This window comes from Gouania willdenowi, chromosome 8 (assembly GCF_900634775.1).
Source record: "Gouania willdenowi chromosome 8, fGouWil2.1, whole genome shotgun sequence".
NCBI classification, from domain to species: Eukaryota; Metazoa; Chordata; class Actinopteri; order Blenniiformes; family Gobiesocidae; genus Gouania; species Gouania willdenowi.
This window is the reverse complement of record NC_041051.1, coordinates 28,039,131-28,065,032: the sequence shown is the minus strand read 5'-3', so window position 1 is coordinate 28,065,032 and position 25,902 is coordinate 28,039,131. Positions and strand designations below refer to the sequence as shown.

The following is a 25,902-nucleotide window of genomic DNA, read 5'->3' as shown; positions in this document are numbered from 1 at the left end:
GCGGTGGTTCGAGATAAAGAATGAAAGATTTAATCAAGTCAAAAAATTCATTAATTTTTTGTTCTTGAAATAATACCAAAGTGCTTTGTAATTATTAAAACACTGAATTGTCATAAACAATCTTCACTCTCAATCAGGGTTGGGGTCAATTACAATTACGTCATCAATTACCCGTGTTCAATTACTATTTAATTATGATTACAGTGACCAGCATTTTTTCTCATTACAACTATTTTTTCCTCTACAGAATGTCAATTATGCTCTCAATTACTAAAGTTCAATTACAATTAATAACAATTACTGAGCATATAACATAATAAAAGCCTTTCTCTTGTGTTAGCTTTCTGTTAGCATCTCTCATAACGGGTCCTAAATCAGCTGTGAAACACAATAAAAATAAATTCTCTAATTTCTTTCCTATATTGGTTACCCTGTTAGGCTAAGGCTTCCTTATCAATTCAAATATATGTATTCATTTTGTTTTAACCTTTTTATGTCATTATACCCTTAGATTAAATTTTTTTTAAATGGTAAAATGTGGGAAAGCTTGATATGAAAACTAAACACATTTCATTACGACAGCAACAGATTTTTTTTAAATTACAGTTACAATTGTACCGTTACAATTATAATTAAGCCATAATTGTAATTCATTATCAATTACGGGATTACAAGGTGAACTTTTACAGCCTAAGAAAAGTTATTAAAATAAAAAAAGCCCCCCAAAAATATTAAAACATGTTTTGAAATGAACAAGGTGAACTTTAAAGTGTAAATGAAGGGATTTTTTTTTTTCTTTAGTTTTTTTAAAATAATGAGGGGAATTCCACGTCTGATGTGCTGCATTGTTAGCTGAATAAAAGACATTCCTGTGTAGTTTAGAAGAACACGGGAATGCCAGCAATGTGGAACAGTCATGAATAAATGAATGAGCACAATGAATGTTTACCTGAACAAGTTTAGGCTCATCTGGGTATCATGACTGATCTTTGCTTGGAAGTCTTTGTTTGCAAAGAAGAAACTTAGTAAAAGAAGTCAAAAACGCAATGCTGGAATGTTGTATTGTTTTAAACCGGATGCACAAAATTCACATCAAATCTGTTGGTACTGACATCTTGCCTCAAATCAACCTGATTATAAGTCACACTAGTGCAGTAGTCGCCTTCCAAGAAATTACGTTTTTTTTTTACAGGAAAAAAAGGGTTTATACCTGGGTGTTTGTTTGACTTTTTCTAATAGGCATAGTCCAGTGCTGATTTACACTTTTTTTTCACTTTTTTCTAACCCAAACCCTTTTTTTTTTTTTTTTTTTTTTTTTTAATAATGATGTACACTATTGGCTAAAGAAGGCACCAATCATCAATCAACTCAGCCATTCAGACTATGCCTGGGGGCGGGGTCTTCCTCAAGTTAAACAGATTTTCACTGTATTCCTGTGAGTTTTTACAAACACCTGCTGTTCCTTATTGCTACACATCTGCATATCATACCACTTAGAACTTGTGGTGGTTTTGATACTTTATGCTAGTTGCCGTATAATTTGCAAAAAATCTGATGTAAAAAGGCTAAAAGCTAATTGAGAAGTTATAATACGTACTTGTACTTCTGTTAACTATAAATGCGTAGATTCCTAAACAACATTACGGACATGCTACGTATCTATGAATTGTTGTGATATTCATGCGTAGCGCCTCTCATTGGCCAGTACTTCTGTTTGCTATTGATACTAACCCTAAACTATGTTACAGACTAACTAACCCTAACCCTAAACTATGTTACAGACTAACTAACCCTAACCCTAAACTATGTTACAGACTAACTAACCCTAACCCTAAACTATGTTACAGACTAACTAACCCTAACCCTAAACTATGTTACAGACTAACTAACCCTAACCCTAAACTACGTTACGGACTAACTAACCCTAACCCTAAACTACGTTACAGACAAACTAACCCTAACCCTAAACTACGTTACGGACTAACTAACCCTAACCCTAAACTACGTTACAGACTAACTAACCCTAACCCTAAACTAAGTTTCAGACTAACTAACCCTAACCCTAAACTACGTTACAGACTAACTAACCCTAACCCTAAACTACGTTACAGACAAACTAACCCTAACCCTAAACTATGTTACTGATTCACTAACCCTAACCCTAAACTACGTTACAGACTAACTAACCCTAACTCTAAACTATGTTACAGACTAACTAATCCTAACCCTAAACTACGTTACTGATTAACTAACCCTAATCCTAAACTATGTTACGGACTAACTAACCCTAACCATAACCCTAAATTACGTTATGGACTAACTAACCCTAACCCTAAACTACGTTACAGACTAACTAACCCTAACCCTAAATTACGTTATGGACTAACTAACCCTAACCCTAAACTACGTTACAGACTAACTAACCCTAACCCTAAATTACGTTATGGACTAACTAACCCTAATCGTAATCATAACCCTAAACTACGTTACGGACTAAGTAACCCAACCTTATCCCCTAACCCTAACCTTCTGAAGTGGATTTAAATTTCTTGCACAGAATCGTCACATGACTTGGGTAACGTCATAGACCACGTTTGAATAGCAACGTACGGATAGCCACTTCGTTCATAATACCAGCCACATTTCACTCTTAACATTCCAAGGCAGCTGTGGACACAGATGTAGCTTTCCTCCACCAGTATCATACATGGTTTTTGTCTGCACTTTGGTTGTCAACTTAAATATTGGTAACTCTGATTATCGTGATGCTAAACTTGACATAAAAAACCTTCAAATGTTTTCTTTTTTTGGAATTTATGAATCAAATGAATTAGAGCCATTTGACGCTGAAATATGTTTCCCAAACCAACTCTGACTCCGATCCTTCCAATGGGGCAATAGATTATTATTGTTTTTTTTTTGTTGCGCTTCATTTAACCTAAAGTCCTTTTATGACTTCTGTTTTACAGTCATTTTATTTGTTTTAAAAACAATCAGTGTATTATAGAGTGGCTCTTATTGCTTGTGATCTCCACTCTCACTCTCTGACAATTATAATCAGTAACTGATCTGAAGGCCAGTCACAGCCAGGAATCAATCGTCTACACACACACACACAGTGCGATCATCCTCCTTGTCTGCCATCGGATGACGACAGACACCAAAGGTCTGAGTACAGCCTGTAACTCTACACCTCTTCCTCTAAAAACAATAGACCACTCCTCTCTCTCTCACTCTCTCTCTTTCTCTCTCTCTGACTCAACCATTCTTGTGACCATATAAGGCTAAAAAACTCAGGGGAAGTCAGCCTGCTGCTGCTGCTGTTGAACAAACTAACTGCACAGCTCTAAACCCTCAGAAGTTTGCTGGTCTCCATCTGTCCTCAACTAGTTGGCCTGTTCCTCTGGAACCTGAACGAGTGTGTGTGATGATCTCCTTTATGGAGTGACACAGATCCGAGGCCTCAATGTGAGGCACTCAGTGTTGACAGTAAATACTTAGCCTTATTTACATTTTAAACACATGCCCACAGGTCTCCACGATAAAGCCCACACCTCCTTGCTTCAGCAAAAGTAGTTACTTGTGTTTAGAAATTCTAAGCGACACAAACTACCCTCTGAGAACAATCTGATGAAATACACTAAACTTTGCGTGGACTTTAAGGTATTAAACAGCATTGCTTCTCCTTTATTTAGTAACTGATATCCAAAGGGTTTTTTTTAGGCTACAACATGTGGACAGAAGTATATGGCCACACTTGTTTTTCACGGTTTAGGCCTCTTATCTGCAGTAAAGTACAATACTAATGCTTCAGGACACCCAAGACTTTTTGTACAATGTTATGTTTCCAGCTTTGTTAAGGGCGCGTTCGCTCAATTAAATCGTAGAGCTGTTAAAACACTCTGGGATTTGATTACTCAGAAATCCCACTGTGTTTTAGCAGTATCTACTTTGATTGTTTCCCCTCCATCTTGGCGCGTTTTCAAATGAAGTCAAGAACATTTCCAATTCGCGTTGCTGGATTGTGCGGAATTGCTCATCATATCGCCCGTTGTTTATGTTTGACAGCTTGTGATAATATCAGGTAGCATGCACACTAAATGAACTCCAAACCTTCCCATAGTACGGTTATTTGATTTTTATTTTAGAATACTTTGACCAATCAATGAGACGTGTAGATTCTTCTCATTTCTGTCGCCCTTTGAAGCTTTTCCTACACGAATATGTCTGCTCTGCGTTGCCAGATACTGACGATTATTCTTTTTACAGTAAACATTCGCTGACATCCTAAACCACCTCTTTCACACACATACAGCCCAACCTGGCAACACAGCTTCTACAGGAGGGAAAAGACACACAAAACAGATATTTTTGTAAAAAAAAAAAAATGTCCAAAGGTACAGATACTTGACAAACCTACTAAAGTACAGTAACTTCTACAAATGTATACTCTATTACTTCAAATCTCTGGTTGTCTGTATTCAAATGACTCCAGTCCACATTCCTGTGTTCAGTGAGCGCACATGAGTCTTATCACTCCTTCCTGTGTGCTGATTGCAAAGGGAAGGAGGTTGAGGAGGGTGGGGTCTGGAAGCAGGACGAGGCTCAGCCACACAAGTCATCAGAGTTTTAGAAAAGCTCTTAATTATTCCGCATGCTTTCACAAATATTTCTGTCCTTATCCAGTAAAACACGTCTGTAGCAAAGACAATAATACTGGAATAATTAGACTTTTCATCTCATAATTATGACTTTATATCTAAAAAATGACGCCATATTATTATGACTTTTTTTATTGAGGTTTTGTTTCATAATTTTGACTTGACTCGTAATTTTGGCTTTTTATTCCAAAACTATGCCTTTTTCTTTTGTAAATACAACTATCTGGTAGTTGTGACTTTCTTATAGTTTTAACTTTTTATATTGTAATTGAGATTTTTTTTCTTTTAATTTGCTTTTTATCTCTTAAATATCACTTACCTCATAATAATCACTTTTTAAAATTTCATAATAAATAGTTTTTTATCTTGTTTTTTTCAAACTCGTATCACAATTCATATTTATGCAATACAAATTACAAATTAAAAGTCATAATTATAAGATAAAGATGCAAAAGTTATTATTCTGACATTACAAAGTCATATCTATCACAAAAATACATTATATTGATTTAAAAAAAAAAAAGTCATCATTGTATTTAAAAGAAAGAATAAAAAGAGATATTTGAGAATAAAAAATACAGGAAGAAATTATTTTGAGAGAAAAAATTATGCAAAATCTATTTTAAACAAGTTCAGATGAACTACCTGCGGGCCCGCGGAACGTCTCCACGCCGAATAGCACGTACCATGTTCCCAAGAATTCAGTCAAATGACTCAGTTCCACCGAGTAAAAAAAGGTCTCTGAGAGGCTCTTGACATCCGCTCATAGAATATCCATGTCAAATTACAGCCTGATTCAACGAGCATTAAAGGAGGAGTAGTCATTTGAAAAATGACACATACGGAGTAATGGGCCCTATTCATATATTGGTATGTGTCAATGATAAGGTACCAGCAACTGTCGCAATATTTGACTCATAACTAAATGAAGAAAAGGACTTTAATGGAAATTACTGAAAAAAGGGCCCCTAATCGAATTCATATTCGTAATCTACGTTGAATTACCTTTGAAACGATATATCACACAACTATGTTCCAATAAATTTAGAAATTACCAGAAATGGGGGGTGGATTTCCTGGGCCCCATTTCCAAAAAAGGGCTCAGAGCGTCTCATCATATGACCTGTGCGTAAATATTGGTGGTATGTGCCATTGATTTGGTACCACCAACCGTCGCAATATTTGACTCCGAGCGTCAATGCGTACACATCCATAGATTAAACCTACCAAATTTCAGCAGGATCCGTTCAGGAACAACAGAGGCGTAGCGATTTTAACTAGTGTACACAAGAACAAGAAGAAGAACAAAGTGAGTGGCGTTTTGAGTCCGGTAGCCCGGTGTCATGTACTGAGTTCACAGCGTACTGAGATTGTATATGTGCATGTGTGCTACCAAAAAAATGAATTCTAGCTAAAAAACAATATATACATGTGTATTTTTGTTTTCAAAGTGAACAGACACGTTTTATTTGTTTATTGGATTATGTTAGGGTTAGGAAAGATTAGGGTTAGGTTAGGGTTATAATCTCAGCACGGAGGTAAACTCAGACCGTGACACCGGTGTAATAAAACAATAGTAGAGTGTTGTAAATTACATAAATGATGTTGGAGGATGCGCACACTTGAGGAACTGAACACTGCTGTGTTGTTAACACAAGCCGTGCGTATCAGATGAGGATGTGGGTCAGACTCGTGCACAGGCCTATATGTGTGCTGGTGCATGAGTTCACAGAGCTAATTACGCAGCCTGTGAGCTAACAAGGCTTCAGCTTCAGTGAATGGGCTCCTTTCTTTCTCACTGTGGTCTAATGGCCTGCACACCCTGAAGCAGAGCCACACCCTGCTGCTCTTACAACCAACAGACCGTGCTGAGGTCAGACTTCAGAGTCCATATTTGGTAATTCATGGCTGGCTGTGTTCTCTCCCTGCTGCTGCAACAGTAGAACCGTTTTGTTGTTTTACAGGTTTTTTTAAGCAATACCTAATTAAGTAAATTATAATGTTTCTTTATATTGTGCCTCCTTGCTTCCAGTATGTTAGTTTCTCATGTACAATGCAAGGAGTCATTCATTTTATCCATATTTGTATCAAACAGCCATCCATTGTTTTCCAGCATCATCATTTCCTGTAGAGCAGTGTTTCTCAAATTAGGGTACGTGTACCTCTACACTGCAGGGTGTATTTGAGAGAGAGAAACTTGAAAATTAACAAAAGAAAGCATTAAAAATATGGAATCATTCCCTCATTATGCTCTATAGATGGTTTTTCATACTGTATAGTAGTCTGAGCAAAATGTTGTCGTCGGACAAAGGGGTCGCTGGGGCTAAAAAAAGCACAACTGTAGAGAATCGACCAACAGTAATTTAATTATAGTCATTTTAATGTCACTTAAATCAATCGCCAAAAACACAGTTTTTGCATTTACACTTTGTTGATCTCAAACAGTGTCTGAATAACTAAATATGTTCAATATTTTATATATTTTACACTGATCTTTGACCTCACTACTCTGAAATTCCAGATATTTCCCATGAATGCATGACACACACACACACACACACACACACACACACACACACAGAGAGTGTAGGAAAGAGAGAGGTGTGTGTGTGTGTGTGTGATTGATAGATTTTTCCAGGCCAGCAATGCTGAGAAGTCAATGCTTTGCTGGTCATACATGTGATGCCCAGCTGCCAAACCTACACACACATGCACACACACACACGCATGCACACACACACATTCCTCCCATAATGACACCGGGAGAACATAAATCACACGTTGTGCTCAGAATGTGATTTTCCAGTGTTTTTCAGCAAATGCCTGCAATTCCTGCGGCCCCTGTCATACCATAAGGCAGAGACAGTGGCCTTATAGAGTGCCTCCATCACATCTGTACCTGCAGGGAAACTCCAGCATCTGGATTTGGTGAGCGTTTGTTCAGCTCGACTGTTAGAAAACAGCATCATTGCTTTTTATATCATATTTATTCAGAAAGGAGAAATAGCCACATCAGGCACAGGTTCTCAGTATGTGGGTGGGGACCCCAAAATGGGTACACAGCCACAAAAAAAGAACCCTAGAATAATTGTGCTTTTATTTTGAAGGGCATTCATTTCAGAAGGAGAATGCTGATAATGCACAAGCTAAAATAGATATTTGATTTGATCACAGATGGAAGGTCACTTGGTTGCATGTTCTCCCCTACCCCCCAGTGGTAATTTTGTTGACAAAAAATAATTATCGACTCCAAGTGACTATAACGAGACTATGGCTAACTTTTAAAAAAACTTGCAAACGAAACATATTGATTTTTTTGTCAAATAATAAAAACTAAACTGTGACGTTCACATGGGATGAAATCCAATCAGAACTAAGTTTCCTTTTTTGAAAGGTATCCATTTAAAACTACTTTTGGAGGGTGGGACAAGCCGGTAAATGATTCAATATGACAAATATGTCAAACTCAAGGCCCGAGGGCCAAATTCGGCCCTCCAGAGCGTCTCGTCCGGTCCGCAGGAAGATTTTGTTAAAAGTAAGAATTACAGCAAAAACAGAACTTTTTGTAAATGATCATATATATTGTAGATAAAATAACATGGGGATTGCAGTATGACATTATTTACATTAATATAAAATAAAATGTTTTTTCAAAAACCTTTAAAATTTTCTCAAATTGTCCCAAAGAATTCTGGCAAATTTCAACAGTGTTTGTTGCAAGTCAAAGAATTTTCAACAATTTCTTAATATTTAGGATTTTGTTTGAATTTGTGCTTTTTCCTTCACAAAAACATGAATTTTGAACTAAAATGAGTTTGACACCCCTGCAACAGGAAATAAGCTGATTGTGTTTGAGGACGTATGACGGCTCATGATGCATTGATCACATCAAATCTGTCTATATCTATTTACAAACATTATTACCAACCAATATCAGCTTATTAATTAGTAAATGAATCTTTAGAAAAATGCATAAACTCTCAAAATTTGCTGTAGAATTTAACACTGTTCGGACCTTATTTGGTTATTTAAAGTTTTCCAACACTTTATCAAAAGCTGCAGCCTCTTACTTTGGGCTGAATCCATTATAACCTCAGCTTGAAACAATAAAACCTGTGACTGTGAGACAAACGATGCTTTGGAAACATGTTCATCGTTTATCTCTCGCTCTCAGATTGTTGTGTAGGTTCAAATCGGATCGTGTAAATGTGAAAAATATTCCCGTGGCTGATGTCTCCTGCTGATTGTTTTTCACTCAGATCACCCAAAGTTAAAGTCCCAGAGGAAAAGCAAACAGCGGCGTGTTGTGCAGTCCTGTCCGAGCACTCTTTGTAGGCTTTGGCAGTGACATGATGTTATTTCATCACCACATCCATCATGTAGGCCGTCTCCTCTCTGTTCTGTTAACTTAGGCTGTGAAGCTTCACATAAGGTGTGGAAACGTTTAAAATATGCACTCAAATCAACATTTTAACTCTGACCATGTCTTTTTCATATTTCACTGATATATTCACTTATGTTATCAATGATTCCTCAAATAGAATGCTAATACTAAAAAAAAGCTGCTCATTGAAAATGAATTTATTACCTGAGGTACTGAATGAAGTACTCATGTTACTGTAATTGAGTTGCTTTTATGGGTACTAAATCAATCATTTTACTCGTACTTCAGTACGTTTTAAAATGAAGTAAATTTGTTACATTTCTACACCCAACCGTTACTGAGTAAATTATTATTTTTTGTTTTAAAATGATCAACGGATATTGTGAAACTATTAAAAATAAAATAACCGGACAACAAGTAAATGTATCACATCATGGCCGACCAATCAGATTTAACCAAAACGGCATTGAATGGAGGTTATTTTCTCAGTTTTAGAGTTCATAAATTTATCTACACCTATATAGAGCCTGGGGATTTTTATTATTATTTTGAATTAAATTAATTCAAAAAATGAATTGTACATTTTGACAAAACCTTTATTTTATACAGATGCCTTTGTGGGAAATAAATTAAGTTCCAATTGTGGTAGATTTTGTTTCTTCCTTTTTAAGTTTATACATGAGATATTTATTGTATGCAAGAGAAACGTGGCAAGATTTATTACTGAAAATAAACGTGGGGGTGAAAGGAACTAGTAACTTTTACTTTGAGTACTATTTAATTGAGCTACTTTTTACTTGTACTTGAGTATTTTATGTATGACTTACTTGTACTTTAGTACAATTTCAATCAAGTAACAGTACGTCTACTTGAGTAGGATCTTTACACCTTTATTTATTGTGAACATTTCATTGTAGAATTCCAGGGAAACACTAAAAGGCCTCTGGGTTGGATTTTTCATGTTTTGTCAGGGGAGGGGGAGCACACCTGGGTGGAAAACAGGATGAAAGTCTAATCACTTTCTTAGCACACTATACTGCCAGGACTGAGAGTGTAGCAAACATACAGGACCCCTGAGCCGAAAAAAAAAACAGAGACTGGAACACAGATTGAACAAAACAGATCATAAAAACACAAAAGAAGTGACAAACTCTTTTAAAACAAAAGCAAAGTAAAGGCAAACTGACAAATGATTCAACTGAAATCCACATAAACCAGCATAAACAACCAATCAAAAACATTGTGCACCAGCCCAGAATGTGACACAACAAAGGTGTGCGATAGTGAATGCTGGTGTCGTTGTTTGTGAAATTCCTTACAAAATTATTGGGAAAATGTCATATTTTCAACAAAGTCAATCAGTAACTGAGGAGGTAGAATAATGTGTATAGGAATTGTGCTAAATACAGTAGAACGTGTCAAACTTGAGGCCTGGGGGCCAATTCCGGCCCTTTAGAGCATCTAATTCGGCCCGCAGGAGAACGTAAAGAATGACACAAAAAACTTTAAAAAGTCAATGTGTAAAATGTCAATTATCAATTAATTCGATTTTAGATATCGCAGTACCTCAAAATAGTAACTACACAAATTCAATCAAACTTTACAATATTTGCAAAGGAATCACATGTTTATATAGCATGAAAGAACTAAATTTTTCCAAAATCTTGCAATTTTTCTCTAATTCTTTTACAAATTCAAATTTAGGTGACACGTAACTTATTGCTTGTATATTGTCAGTGCCTGACGCCCCTGTTGTAGAAGAAAGAGCGAGGATAAAAAAGCAACGTTTCAATGAAACCTCGTTCAGACCCCTCCTTCAAACTCTCCGTCTCTCCTCCCCTTCCTCCCCGTGCACGCCCACCTCAACATTCACCTGTGCTGACATTTCACCTGTGCTGACAGGTGCCTCATCTCTCCTCACCCACACAGGTTTTTACAGGCGTAACAAATGTCAGGAGTGATTTGAAGGCAGAACAAGTGTTTCTCTGCCTCACCTGCCTAATGCGATCAGCACCTGCAGCGGTTCCCATGCTGAGGGAAAACGTGTCTGAGCACGAGCTGCACTCACCTGCAGACTCACCTGTCTCTCTGCAGAGCCTTTATCTTCAACGTCACATCTGATACATGCACAACTGGTTCTGGATGAAAACACGGCATGACAACAAAACACAGCAAACAGAAAGGGAGCAGCGAGGAAAATAAAGCTTTATCTCAGCATTCAAAAGTCAGTCTTTGTTTAACTTCTTTCATGCTAGGGGAGGAATTTGCTGAGTCAGGTCAGAAAAGCAGAAGCTAAATGCAAACTCTGAACCATTGTGTACAGCGGTGCATTGATAATGATAATAAAACCTGCATTTTTAGATGCCTCCTTGCTCCAACACACCTCTGTGTAACGACGGTGATAGCATGCAGCTGCAGATTAGGGTAGTATCTAAAACATACAGGACAGCAGCTCTCCAGGATATAGAGAAATATTTTCAAAACCTTTTAATGCAAAGAGGATTTATCTGCTACTTCCACAGTGGTACAGTCCTGAACTCTGGAGATCATTTTATCGCCTTGATTTGGCTCAGTTAATGTTCACAGCACACTATTTGATGCTCTGTGCCGGTGATGCAGTTGCAGTGACGTGTAGTCAGGGTAGGCAAGGCAGTGCCTACCCAAGGGTGAATTGATATTTTGATTATTTCTTTTAATTACAATATAATTATAATATAGTTATAAATAATTTATTTTTTCATTTCTGATAGCCTACAGTACCTATAAGTTTGAAAGTGTTTACCATTTTGTGCTTTTCATAGATCATATGTTGCATGATGACCGTTACTAGAAAAGCGACTTCTCTGCACAGACATAACAAAAAAGAGAAGAAGAGCCAGCATGCAAAAGATTCTGGCTGCGTCCCAATAATCCCTTCTATCTCCTTTCCTGTCCACTTTGTGTGTTTAAGTGGCGGCCATGATAAGGAGTGTTCCAATCCTCTGAAAGCTAAGGAAAGGAGGTTCAATGCTTCCTTTATAACCTCCTTATAGGAAACACTGATGCATCCTTTACCACCTCCACGTGGGGACGTCCATGTTATCCTCGAGTATCTGAGAAATAAGAAGACTTAAGAGAATCCATACAGGAAAGATAATTAAAAAGACAGCATCTGATACAGACAGCAACTCAATTTTATAAATGTTTTTAACTAATAATTAGGCCACATCATGAATTAGACTTTGAATACTGATTGATATACAGTACAATAATATATTATTATATTAATAATAAAAACAAATACAGTAATAAACAATTATTATTTGTATTTCTTTTTTCTTCTTCTTTGTATGTACTTTTATACAAATAAAAATAATAATCCACACACAAAACTAAAATAAAAATAACTAATGATGTATTTATCAAAGTATAGAGCTGAGGAAGAGCAATAATCTAATATTGTTTATTGTCATCAAAGATTTTGTGTAAGTGTGAATGTATATCAGCCTTGTGTATGTATATAATATTAATTGATTGGTTGAAAATATCAAGAACATAAGTTTTGAATACTGAATGGAAAATGGGAGTGGGAGACATTAAGTGCTACTTCATCCCACTCCCTTTCGAGCTGTGTATATATTTATGTTATCTACAACAGGGGTTCTCAACTGGTCTCACCCTGGGACCCACATTTTGCCACGGTCATTAAATCGTGACTCGCCTTTATTTTTTATTTTTTTTGGAATTTGACCAACCAAAGTTAGTATTTAAAAATAGCTTATATATAAAGTGTTTTTTAAACATTAATCCATATATTTTTCTGTGCAACATGTGCCCGTCAAAAGAAAAGTCCATTACGAGAGACATTAAGTATTTATTTATTCTTGACCAGCTGTTTCCGACCCACCCAGTACAGGTCCGTGACCCACTTTTGGGTCCTGACCCACCAGTTAAGAATCACTGATTTATAATATTTATGTTCATACATATAATGTCATTAGCCATGTAGCCTACAAATGCAAACATGTTTAAGTATACTACTAAAGTGTTTTCTGTTCTTATTAAATTGCTCGAAATAAATACATTTAACAAGTGATGACATTTTTGGTGTATTTTCTTATTTGTTAAAATGTAGGTTTTTCAAGTATTTAAATCTAAACCAGGGGGACCTTTGTTTTCAAAACTGACACCTTGTTTAAAACTGAATGGGAAACTTTGTAATGTCTTGAGGAATTTCCAACAAGACGCAAGGCAGGGGTGCCCGGACCCCTGTTTGGGAATCAGTGACTTATATGGGCATAAAAATCCTGAGCATGCACATACCTCACCCATTAAACACGGATTTATCGACATCCCCTCTTTCAAGTTCACCCCTCCATCACTCCTCTGCTATGCCCGCCCCCCGCGGCACCCTATTGGTCCAAAGTGCACCGATTTACCACATCCTCTCATTCTATTGGTCAAAGAGGCGGGTCATCCTGGACCGCACCCCGGCTCCACTGAGCAAGGCATCAGCCGAGGGGAGGGCAGAGAGAGGCAGACAGACACACCGCACCGCTCCACAGTTTGAGCCCAACTCCTCCCTGGAAACCAGCTTTACACACGGACACGCAGACGGAGACAGCGCGGTCGAGCCGTGAATTGAAACCCGAAAGGCTTCCCGAGCCGTGAACGAGCAGGTGAGTGTGTTTCCGGACCGCTTTTAATTCGTTTATCACTTAAAGAAACAAGTGCAGCGAGTTGAACCAGGAAGCGCGGCCGCCGTTACGCGCTCTACGTAGGCTACGCACCGAACTCCAGCCGAACCAGAGTCCAACTGAACCGTGAACTTTATGCATGTTCACAGCGCTGCCGCACAAACAGGCCTGGATCCAACCGGACCCGCTTTCTAAGGCCCGGGTGTAGAGCTGCTCTATTAGCTGGTCCAGTAACTCCGGTACCGTTGATACCGACTCATGTCCTGTATGTTTGTGAGGTGTTTTAAACGCTTCTTGCAACTTTTCTGTCGGTAAAACCGTCGCTGTGTGTGGCCGGTAACGTGTCTGGCTGGCAGTGTGACGTCACTGTACGCCGGTGGAAATAAAAAAAAAAAAAAAAGGTACTTCCGCTTCATCTTTGGACCTGAAATTTCATTCAGAGAAATATATTTTTAAAAAAGCAAATTTATTTGAAAGCTTTAAGTTAAATTCCAAATATATATATATTTAACGAATAAGTTATTCAATCACGATTTCAATCAATTTTTAGTTTTTTTAATCTAATACACATCTCTGTTATGTGGACCGTATACATGTTAGCCTGCTGCTTTTCAGTCAGTTTGCCGTGTTATAAATATAGCCTGATTTGGTTTAGATATAAATAACTTTAAAAAAAATCAAAGTTATTTGCTCTTCTCAGTTTTAATTTTGTAAATTTCTGTAGTTATACAAAACTTATTTGTGAAATCCTTTAAATGTATGGACATTAAAGTGGTGCATTTTTTTTTTTTGGCTTTATCAAAAATAATGTTGCAAAGAATAGTAGCTCAACTATTTAATTAAAAAAAAATATATATCTGTTTTAATGTACTTTGTTTTGTATATTTTATATGTTGCCTTCTGCTTTGTTGTCTTTTTAATTTAAACGCCAATCAGCACAGTTTTATTAACTTTGTTTCACAGGAACCCCGAAGGATTAATTTTTAATTTGATTTGATTTTCCTCAATCATTTTAAATATGTTTTCATTTTGTACCACTGACTGAAGTCTGTCAGTGTCAGATAAGGACTTTGTGGCATGTTTATTTTTCTTGACTACATATTTATTGTCTTAGATGTAATTTGCATCCTTACACTTTAAACAAGGATTCACTGTCAACAGTTTAGTTTTTAAAGACGTTTCAGGTCTATTTGCTGGTTCTGTGTCTCTCTGAGCTCTGCTAATGGCTCACTTTATTATTGTGACTTTTTTTTAGTTTTGGACATTTTGTGTTTCAGGGTTAAGTGAAACACTTAGTCTTTATAGAGGTTCAACAAAGATTGTAGGAATGCACCGAATATTGCAAAAAAGCAACATTCAGCCTTCGGTTTAGTGAGTTAAAAGCAAGGCCTAATAGTAGCATATGACGCAATCAAACAACGTACAGTGATTTAGAGTCGGAAAAGTGTGTGCGCGTTGCAGCAGAACCAGCAGCAGCTCCTCCTTTCCACAGAAACATAGCCAGACTCTCTCCTTTCCGCTTACCACTCTCCGTCGTCCTTCACGGCGTAAAAGTTGGAAACCGTCCAATTCCACAACCGAGTCCGTTATTAGCGCTGTGAGCCACAAATCCGTAAACATCCCCATCGTTTCCTCCTTACACTACACCGGGTCTCGCTGCATAGACTGGTGTAGCATTAGCATGGACTGCTAACAGCTGATGTGTGTAAACAATGGGTCCGTGGCTCCAAGCGATGACTCCCAACACGATCGGCAACAGAAAAAGTAGTGTAGTTTGGGCGTCCAGTAGTGCAGTTTGCATTTACATATATGGCAATAAAGTATAATATATATTCTAGATTAAACTGCAGTTTTGTTTTAGCTGTAAGATAATTGGAGAGGGAGGAGCTCACATTCTAGGAGGCGTGTTGGGTGACGTCACCTGCAAACGTGGGCAAAATCCAATTAATTTCTTGTGTTTTTCTGGAGAATCACTTTCTCCCTTTATTATTTTTTAGACTGAATTTTTATTTATTTTTTTCTCTCTAATAGGGCTCGGAGATATGATCCAAAAATCACATCGTAATATTTTTTCTCTCGAAATGGCGATAAATACGTTTTTTTTTTTTTTTTTTTTTTTTTTTTTTTTTATTCAATTGAGTTTGACGATTAAGTGAATTCTTGGTCAAAATGCTACACAGGCACTTTTATTTAACAACTAGCAGCATAATATCAACATGTGGTGCTTTTTTCTTCTCTAAAGGACAGCACATGTGAGTGAGTTTTGTTGCATGGCTTGTTTTTGGGAGCAGGAGCCTGGACAGACTTTTTTACGGTCTTGGTTTCGGCAACAGTTGCGCAAACTTAGTATTGTAGCTTATGCTGCTGTTGTAGCCACTCATGAATCTAGTATTTTAGCAAAAAATGAGCTTAAAAACAAGTTATATGTACCGGTACATGATAGATGTTGTCATTCTTCTATATAGTGTATGAAAAAATCATGACAAATAATGCTCTATCTATTATCTACTGTGTATGTTTAAGACAGCTTAATTTTATTTTCACTATGTTTGTGGGTCTTGATGGAAAAGTCTTTCATTATTAGTGAAAACATTTAGTTTTAATACATTGTTGGATAAAGTCGTACAAAAGTCGTTTTTTCTCAGGCCTGAATGTTGATGATCTTGTGACTGTTTCCTCAATTAAAAAGTTGTTAAACTTTTTATATTTCAGCTGCATGCTGTGTATTATAAATGCATTTGCATCAAACACTTCATTTTGTCTTTGCAATCATTTAGCATCTTAGATCCGTAGTGATGTTTCTAGTGCATTTGTTAATAATTGTTAGATACTTGGCTGTTTACTTTGTGGTCTGCTTTCCTTGTAAGCTGTATTATCTATCTGGATGCAGGCCCAGTGATAAAGGTGTATATTTTTTTTTTTTTTCACACACGTCTATCATAAATGTTTTCACAGCTTTCATATCCATGAACTAAGGAAACTGTTCAGGATCGGCAGATGTTCAAAACCCAGAAATAGGGCTGGAAGATATATCAAGATTCAAGATGCATCAAGTTTTGTATTTTGGCAATATATATATATATATTTTATAGCTTATTTTGCATTAAAATACTGATTTTACAAGTCACTGATTTTGCTACTTCTCCGAACAGCATGAAAAGCACAGTTAGATGGATCACTGAGTGCATATTCCTAACCCAGATGTACCACTAAACAACTCACACTACAGAACTCACTCACACGTGCTGTCCCTTAGGAGAAAAAGCCAAAAGTGGCTCATATTGGTAACTGTTAATAAATGTGCCTGTGTGGCATTTTGAATCAGCAACTTTAAACCTGAATTGATATTGAGATGAGAGTTTTGGTCAATATTGCCGGGCCAATATTATTAGACATTCTAACGTTAAACTGGTAAATGTACATTACATAAACAAATTCTCACACTGCCTTAACAGTCTGGGCAGCAGTGGCTTATTATTCCACCCAAAATCAGATAATTATCATGCATCTCTAAACGACTATTTACCACGTGCACACATGTATCATTCAGTGGGTGCATCGGCTTTGCACAGACACACACTCCTCACAGCAGAGCTGACGTTGACACGGTGGGTGTCGGTGTGTGTCCAGCCACACTTGTACTTTGCACAAACCTGTTTCTCATTGTCTGTGGTGTAGGACAGAGACACCTTTTCTGCTCGCTCATGTTCTCCACGTTCTGCCAAGAAGCTGTAAAAGCTCCGCAGGGGCACAACCCGGTTATGGTGCCAAAGCACTCGTACCAAGAAATGATTGAGTTATTCTGCTATAAAAGGGTCAGAGTGGTGAATACAGGCTTCATTTGTTGAATACGCACTTTTTATTTGGACACTGTGAGGCCCGAGGGTTGGAAAAATGAGCCAAACTGTTTTAAAAACAACCTGAGGATTTGTCAAAAAACTGAGTTTGTGTTACTTTTTATTGTGAATTCTCATAAATGCACGGCTTCACAATAGAGGGTTGGCCAAAGTTTCTAGCGACCTACTTTTTTTAATGAATGGACCATCGCGATGGACCTTTTTCCAGAGGTTGGAGGGTGGGTGGCTGCTTCAACACACCTGAATCTAATGATGATGTTGTCATGTAGCTCTACAGAAAGCCTGATAATGAGCTACCTTTTAGTCAGCTGTGGTTAGAGCAGGGGAACAACTAAAACATGCAGGACAGGAGCTCTTCAGAACCAGACTTGGGAACCACTTAGTTTTAATGCCAGAACTTAACAACTTTAATGAACAATCTGAACAAAATCGACGATCATATTTGTAATTTTTTGTATTTCGAGAGTTTTTAGAGAATTTTTGTCCATCAGCTTTTATTCTTTCTAAAAATTGTAAAAAATATATTTTTTAATACAAACCATTTTTAATAAACCTCAGGTAATAAAGTTCACTCAAATAATCTAACCACTTTAGGGAGACAGTGACAGAAGTTTTGGGGTATTTTCACAAATTAATCTAATGGCCATGTGGTTTTACTCTTTACACTTTAATGAGAGTGTTTTTGCAATAGTAATCTTGCACAATATGTTGACAGTCATAGTGTTTGTTAAAGAAACACGGTTCTCCCCTAGAATACAATGTTACGTAGATATATAAAATAGGGATGTGTAATGTGCAACTTTATTTTAAATTCTTTAAAGAAAAGTGGATAAAATGATCTGAATCCATAACAAACTCCACATTGTGACACATATAAGTTTTTAGATGTGATTGCCAATTCTAACTTCTCTTCTCTCAGACTAACTTGTGTTCTGATGAGTCGCCTCCTGAAGAATCACACGTCTTATGTCATTTCCTGTTATTGCATGGGAACCTTCGACTGTGGAGGCCTGATCGTCTCATTGTTAGCTCACAGCCTGCTGTCGAGCCCCCTGCAGAGATTACTGCATACCGTCTGTGGTGTGTCAGCAGCGTACAGAACATAAACGGCCCACCCGAGGGGGGGGGGGTAGCACTAAATGAAGTGCAGCCAGGAGCAGGCCGTTCTTCACTCTCAGAGCATCACAGTCTGAACTCATCGGCTGATGTTGCAGACAATCTGTGGACTTTGATTAGAAATGAGAGCATTAACAGGGCAGTGACTCCACTCGTTTGACCCCTTTGGGTCTTTAGGCTGGTTTGGTGTTTATGGACAAAGTTTTGAGCATAAGAGAATAGAAAACATGAAAATTTTAGTCTGATTTAAAATTTTAGATATTAAAATTTGAGAAACTGGAGGGAAATGTTTGATTATGGTGAGATATTTATTTTGATATGTAAAAATAAACATGAAATCAAATTTGGAGGGGTTTAGGATTTTAAAATGAGTGGGTTTTTTTTACATTTTCAATTAAGTCAAGAGTAAAACCAGTTTTGTTTTTGTTTTTTTTAACTTGTACTTTATGCTGCAAAATAGAACAAAATGAATAATGCAGAGGTAATTTAAAACCAAGCTGGTCAGATTAACATCAAGTTTTAACGTTGAGAGTTCAAACAAAAGTAAAATTATTTGTAAAGTTCTATAATGACCAGATTTGCAGAACTTTTCCTTCCATGCTATAGCTCTTTGAACATTTCTCAGATTGTGTCTCAGGTTTCCTCGTCCGCCTCCTCAGGCATTTCACAGTGACCTGCAGGGTGTTGTTGTCACCCTCGTCCTTTTCCTCTCACAGCACCTGTAGCAGCCAAACAATAGCAGGAAATGACTGCACACACTGTGGCAATGCAAAGACAGAAAGAATCGTTGGGGGTTGAGCTCGAGGGAAGGACTTTGAACTTTTTTTTTTTAGGCTCAGGAGGAACTGCACTTCTCTGGTTCATGACTTTAAATAAAATGACCAATACTGCTACTACTTTCTGTCAGTTTAGGGTTTTTTTAGTCAATTAGGCATTTTTGGCATGATTTTGAGAAGTTTATTAGCCAGTAAAGACATAAATAGGGAAAGGTGATGAAACAGAATCAAGGAAAATCTGAGGCTCTACGAATGCATCTATTACAAATCTTTGAAATACACAGTTGTTCCACAATTTCAGCTAGCTATGGAAATGTAAAGCTGTGATTAGTTGGAATAATGTGGTACTATCAGCTGTAGTTTGTTTCTGTGAGCATGTAGCTCTTACTCAGGGCAGAGTGAGCAGGAAGAGATGCAGATCGAAGTTAAAACAAGTGCAAACGTTTTACTTTTGAAGCACAACTCTCAGGGGAAAGTTTTTCTCTTGAGGACAAAGATCAGTCATGAACTGAAAGTGACAGAGATTGTGTGTGCGCGCGTTTAATGATAGTCTTCGTGAGTCGACTCGAGGAGTGACCAACAATTGCACACAGGTTTAAACCAGCAGCTAACAGCCAAACTGCCTATGAAATATACAATAAGAGTTATTGTGACTGTATATATTAGCAATATCTCAAAGTTTTAGCATTAACTATTAACCTCCATTGTTTGTATGAAGCGTTAGATTTTTACATTTTCTTTCCACCCTCTGCAAACAGTCTACTTTGCCCCAGGTTGGGTAATTCAACCTCCCACTGAATGTATGGTTGAGTTCTTCTGTGAGGCGTGCAGCATGTGAACAACTTCAAATTTGAGTTTCAAAAGTTAAAATGTATAAGTAAAAGTTAAGACTTGGTTTCAACCTGAAAATTTCCATACCAGTGTGAGAAACTGAATTCTTATGGAGTAGTACCTTAAAATAATGAATTGTGAATGTAGATATGGGATTTCTTGTCATTTTATCTCATCATTCCTTTGCTTCATTCATTCTCATGGTAATACGCATGGGACCACATTCCAGATGTTGTCGGACGGGCGTTGTGTTTCTCAAACTGGGTTTGATGAGATGTTAAGGCTGCTTTGTGTAGATTGAGGCTCTAAAAGGGAGTGTCCCTAGTGGAGATAAGAAGCAACAAGGTTCAAAGAGCCATAAAATGATGTAGAGGGGAACGGTAGGACAGACTGGAACGTGGAAGGAGCGTCGAGGGCACAAAGGTGGGATTGTAGATTGGAATCAGACTAATCTGTGTCACAGCAGCATTTCTCCAAAGACAAATCATCACTGACGAGCAGAAAATGTGAACTCTTTACTCCCTTCTGCATTCTTCCACTGCGAGTTACAGGCCTTATGTAACCGCTCGTATATTAACACAGTCAATACTGCTGGGATGAACTGCTGCTGGGATTGGTTAGATTGCTGGTTTTCCTTTTACTGATTGACAAACATGGAAGTGTTTAAACCAGTGCCCGTTGGTCTGATTGTCCATCTTCACTCCACACTGCGCAGGTTTCAACATGAAGCCTTAAATAAATGCTTAACTGAAGCCAAACTACTGAAAAGGATTGTTTTATTATTTAATAAGCCAATGTTTAATAGTTCATACATTTCTGATAGCTTGTTTAATTTAGAATTTCAAAACAAGTACAAGCACAGGACACGTCTTAATCTAAATACTGCTTTACCAATGTTTTTTTATTACCTTAGTGAACTCTTCCCCAAACCGTGGGTCCTAATCCTGTCTTTTTTGAGTAATTGTTTGGTATTTTCATCAGTAAGCTCATATTAAAGCCATGTGGGTGACCACTGATCTAGTGTGTACTAGCAGTAATTGTAGCTTGTTTGGCCATGCGTAATTATTTTTTTTCTTTTTGCCTTTCACCAAAAAGAATGGCAGTTAATGTTCCAATTGTTGGAGGAATGAAATCTGATATGAAAAATTCAGTTTACTATAGGTTAAATAAGGTAAAATGAGTCCGAATATCCTAAAATAGGTTGATTAAGCGAAAAGTCTAAACAGAATTTTGGTAAATCGGGTGAAATAGCTTAAAATAAATGTAAAAAAGTGTATGTTTCTTCATCGTATATATGTAGTCTTTGTCCTCTGCTAAAGAAGCCAAAATAGGCTGAAATAACCTAAAATATAAGTTGGTGTTGATACAAGTTTAAATGGGCCAAAAATTGTAAAATAACTTCCATTTGTTCAAATAAGTTCCTTTATCTTCTGCATATGTTTAATATTTGTCTTCTACTAAATGTACTTAAATACAGCAAATAAAAATAACTTGAAATTGATTGAAATATCCTAAAACACTTAGGTTTTGCTTGACGTGTAAAATCTAATCTTTGTGTTCTGCTAAAGGAGCTTAAAGGAGCCAATCAATCAATTGTAGCCTGTTTTTTTTTTTTTTTTTTTTGGGGGGGTTAACATCCTCATCACATTTCCGAATCGATGGAGCAGCACTTCTCTGCTGGTAGTCTGACTCTCCAGTAAATCCTGGGAGCCTCTGCTGTAGGTGACGTCCTGAGGGCCTCATAAGGCTGAGCATGTGCAGGATGGCAGCGAACGCCTCACGGTGCGGTGAAACAGGATCCTGCTTGGGGCAGGAATGTGAAAAGCAGCGTGGAAAGTGATGGGGATCCGTCATGTGGCACGCTTGTTTTCCAACGAGGGTTTAATTTACGTCTCCGTACTTGGGGAAAGCGCCATCATTCCTCCCTTAAAATACTTGCACTCAATAAGCTCCACAAATGGCAAAATAGTTTTCAGAGTTTGTCATTTCCTCTTTGCCTTGCTCCTTCTCCTCTACCCACCCTTCTCTCTCTGAGAGGAAACGGGTGAGACTGTAATGACTTTAGGGTGCAGCAATCACCTGCTCTCATTTAGTTACAGCGTTCTCTAACAAAGTTCTTTTGCATTTCAGGTTCGTAGAAATCTATTTCCTTATGCAGTTTAATCATGTCTAGTAATCTTTTAAATGGTGTGACATTGTATAAAAGCTTTGGATTTAAATAACACTACTGTGGTGGCAGTTTTGTTGTAACCATTTACAATCAGATTGTATAAATATTTTAAAACTAAATTCTGAATCTACTCTCTGCTGTGACACCAGAGCCTAAATGTACAAGCACAAATTTAAAATTCAAGAAGCGTTTCCACTGTGGAAAGCTTGAAATGTTCTGAAACTCGCATCGTAAAAGGGAAATTACAATATTTGGTAATATTATTTTGTATTTTTTTAAAAACAAAATCAATCGGATATTGCAATATGACAGTGAATATGCCCTCGTGTTGAAGTTTGGGACAAAATCACACATTTGCATGTAATTTTTAATTGTAAAATGGGTGAGCAAGCAGATGGAAATGTCAATTTTTGTGCATAAAATTGTCGTATTATGAGGTCATATGATGGAGTTGACCTCCTGAAATGGAAATGGCTGTATGACATGCACTAAACCCTTAAAAACTGCACTGAAGCACCCTTCAAACATCTTGTGCTTCCTCACAAGCTAATTCACCAAGTGTTTGTTTCTGTCCAAACTGAGATTTGTACCAATTTAAGGAGCTTCTCTGCAGAAGAGTGGCCTATATAAAACGATAGACAGGAAATTGAATTTTATTAGGTAATCTCAGACTCTGAGTTTGCAAAGATGCCAAATTGTCTGTGAGCTCGTTGACATTTTCCACCATGGAAATAATAAATCTGTCAGTGGCTGTTTGACGGGGCTCTGGTAATTCAGTGGAGGGTGTCGGTCGTCCAGAAGGAGTACGAGCAGACCTGTACATGATGATAAGATGCAGTTTGTGCAAAGTATTGACTCGGCTGCAGTTCTAATAACAATAAACATCTGGTGCAAAGATCGTCTTAAGCCAATGAGGCAGCAGGCATCGACTGAAAATGGCAGCGGTTGTCACGACTCTTGGTTTTTACAGTAACTCAGGGAGAGTCACTGGGGTGGAAAGGAATGAAAGAGTCTGAATGACCAACGCTCTCCTTTTAAAAGAACCTGGAAACAAATGAGACTTTCTGTGGCTGCATGTTTGTCCAGAAGTCCTTGTTTTCTGTATTTTATTCTGTCAGATTCAGATTTCAGAGCGTGTCTTGCTCTGTTTCAGTTAATGATTATCCTTGTTAGAGGGAAACGTATACCTCAACAGAACAGATAAGAGTTTCAACATCACAAACCTTCTTAAACACTGCAGAGGTTTTGTGTATTCTTTACGGTTTAGTCCCAAACAACATCTGTGCATTACTAAAGCTTTGTAAGGAGAAGACGAGCGAGTGGCTGCCACAAGGTCTTTATTCCCTCCAGTCTACATGAAGAATGGCACTTGTCAAACCAGAATAGCCGTCGGAGTCATTTCTGTCCTCTTTCTGCTCTCTGGAGAGAAAGTTTGAAGTGTGTCACTGAGTTATCTGTGTCAAACCGATGGTGGAGCACGTCAACAGCTTCTTTTTTTCCTGCTTTCACTTGGTTTAAATTAATAATTAATCCAAATTACTGCATGGCGGACTCTGTTTGAACAAGGTTGCATGTTTCATCATGGATCTCCAAATAAGGTCAACTGCTCATGATGTTGATGAAGCCAGCATCAAATTACATGCACTTGCAAAACAGATGGGTTATACATTCATGATGCAAACACGCTCTCTTATTTACCTACTGTTGATACCCGTATGAATACACCGGTGTGCTTAACTGCTCGATTGTGATTGGTGGGCTTGGTTGTCGATCAGCTCTTGTTGGTTTTGTTGTGGGTGGAGCCACAAAGTTTCCGAGATTTTATTTAGTCGGTGCTCATATGTAAAAACCAATGGCTCTAACTGATCTGAGTGCAGTGGAGCAGGTCCAGGCTCAGTGAACCAGACCACATGGACCACACTGAATAATCGTTGCTGTATAGGAAGGAAGAGGTCTTTCGGTTTGCTCCGTTTAACCATCCTAATCAAAAGCCCTGAATGCAGATGTGACATACTGACATGATGTGAAGGTACTAAATAAGGAGAGAAAAACAGGAAGAGTGACCAGAAAATAGGTCTGACAAAGATGTAGGGAGGGGGAGGCATCAAGGACAGAGCACTGAAATGTGTGGAATGCCTTTGCTCACTGATAGAGGGCGAGTATGAGGAATGTGACCCTGAGAAGACTGGATAAACACCAGCAAAGCAAGGATGAGGAGGAGGAGGGGAGGCCGGGGTGACCCAAGGAAGAGGAGGACATTTGTAGCCAGCTGAGAGCCAGAGTGGGACTAATTCACCACACGTTCCGTTACAGGATGGGCTCGGTTTTTCAGGAGATGAGCCGGTGGGTGTGCGATGATGGACGTCAGCTGTAGCACAGCCAGACGGCAGGCAATGGAGAGGCAGAGGTCACAAGAAGAATAACTCTGCCTCTGTTTTCTTTCTCACAGATCAGGGTTAATGCGCCTGAACGGACAAGACCACTGTTATACGCCACTTTCCTCAAGAGGCTGCTGTGAACTCTGTTCGTGGTCACTTTGAAGTCACTGTTGTTTTATGCGACAAATTAAACACACAAACTCCTGTTAAAGTTGGCACTTAAGCAGTAGTAAGTTGTAGATTACTGTAGATAATTGCATCGGAAAAGATGAAAATAGTTTTAAAAAATCGCAGCAATCAACAGTTTAAACTCCTTAAATGTACTGTAAGATTGGTTGTTTTTTAAATTTTACTGCCTATAAGCAATGTTTCATATTCCATCCAAAGGATGTAGTTCACATGGTTGCTTTTCAGGTGATGGATAAGGAAATGCGGAAGAGTTGTATCCCAATCTGATAATCTTTAGACTATAACATTAGACATATTGTAGGGCTGGGTTTAAGAAATCAATTGATTAATTGAATCAATTTTTCCTTTAAATGGCCCAATATTGATTTATAACACATCTGTTCTACCATGTGTAATGCAGTGCTGTAGGCTCTATTCCTAATTGATAAACATTTTCTATTCTTTTCAATCTTTTCCATATTCAACTGAAATTGGTACTATGACTAAAATACCCATAACCAAATTAAAAAACAAACTGAATTTTAATCAAATGGATTTAGTTCATCTAAATCAATAACCAGCTCTACTGAACAGGTCGTCGTGTTTCGCTGTCATTGAGTTTCCTCAGAGAACAAAGACGGTGACCAAAACGATTGTGTTTTGCAACCACATTGAACTTTCATGTCCCTCGCAAACAAAGCGATCACTGGCACTTCCTTCACAATCCTGTTCCTGTTGAATAAATAGTCTTTAATGGAGTCAATATCTTTACAAACGAGGAAAAAACAATGAAGAACAAATGGCTGTTTTAACCGGGTGCGGTAGAGGAGTGTTGTCATGATAAGCCTGAGAACTTGGCGACAGAATGGCGTCCCATTGGACCCT

The 25,902-nt window shown here is 37.8% G+C and overlaps 1 protein-coding gene across 2 annotated transcripts in view; it reads left to right on the top strand.

Moving 5' to 3' along the window:
- The first annotated feature begins 13,519 nt into the window (after positions 1 to 13,519).
- LOC114468235 (myosin-9-like) overlaps positions 13,520 to 25,902 on the top strand; it is a 45,370-nt gene continuing 32,987 nt past the window's right edge. For both annotated transcript variants that reach the window (XM_028455015.1, XM_028455014.1), the window contains exon 1: positions 13,520 to 13,703. The gene's annotated coding sequence lies outside the window, so the exon portion shown is untranslated. The remainder of the gene's footprint in view (positions 13,704 to 25,902) is intronic.